Source organism: Maniola jurtina, chromosome 9, assembly GCF_905333055.1.
Source record: "Maniola jurtina chromosome 9, ilManJurt1.1, whole genome shotgun sequence".
NCBI classification, from domain to species: Eukaryota; Metazoa; Arthropoda; class Insecta; order Lepidoptera; family Nymphalidae; genus Maniola; species Maniola jurtina.
In genome coordinates, this window is record NC_060037.1 from 778,972 (window position 1) to 780,000 (window position 1,029).

General features: G+C 55.5%; 1 pseudogene; it reads right to left on the reverse strand.

Annotated features, from left to right (window-relative positions):
• Positions 1-1,022: 1,022 nt before the first annotated feature.
• LOC123868614 overlaps positions 1,023-1,029 on the reverse strand; it is a 2,859-nt pseudogene continuing 2,852 nt past the window's right edge.

The window sequence follows — 1,029 nt, forward strand, 5'->3', positions numbered from 1 at the left end:
TCGTCGTCTTCGCTCTTAGCACCTTGGTCGAGATCCGTCGAGCGGCTGGCGGCCGGTGGAGGTCCACGACGAGCATCAGTGGCGGCGGCGGCAGCGGCGGCGGAAGCAGTGGCGGCAGTCGGGGCGGGCGGTGGCGGCGTGATAGGCCGACACATCCGCACCACCTCCACGGGGCGACGCTCCTCCGGTGACGTAAGCGGCCGCTTCAGGCCAGAGGGCACCACTGTCGGCGGGGTGGTCCGCGATCGCGGGGGTCTCGTTGGAACCGGTGGCGTCTGTAACAGCTCTTCCTCGTCGTCCCTAACTGGCCTCGTGCGGGGTGGTGCTAACCCCGTGGGCGGCGTTCGCGCCAACGACGACCGTGGGGCGAAGGGGGACGCAGCCGGCTGCTCCTCATCCGACATGACGGCGCGGGTAGACGAAAAACAGTTTTACAAAGTTATAGTCAATGAAGGTAGGCAGAAAAACTTTTTAATTGACATACGCGGGTAGGCAGAAGAAATTTTTTATTGACGTGAGAGGGTAGTCAGAAAAGTTTTTTGTGTGACGTATGCGGGTAGTCACACAAAAGAAAAAGTTGTGACACCTGTCAGCTGTCAGCTGACAAGTGACAGCTGTCAAATGACGTTGACAGTGTCAGGTGTCAATGTCAACGCAAAATCAATGTCAGTGCCGCAGCTAGGCACCAGGCTAGAAGTTCCGGGGTACTCCGCTAGGTGGCACTGTACCGGAGCATGCACACGAACTAAGTGTCAATGCACAGTTCTAACCTAAAAGCCACGTGCGAGCACGTGGCTTTAACACTAGCCTAGACTTAAAAACTAAGCACTATAGGCTATGAACGTTCTGTAACCAGACGTGAAACAGTGAATTGATCAAGAAAAATGGGTCCTGTCCCGTGGGAGCGTCCAGGAAATTCCTGGAGCTCAACCACAACTGCCGCGAGAAAAAGGGGGTCACTAAACGTGTTCCGCACCAAATTTCACAACAGCACTAACACTGGATATATCACCACACCAATAACTGAGT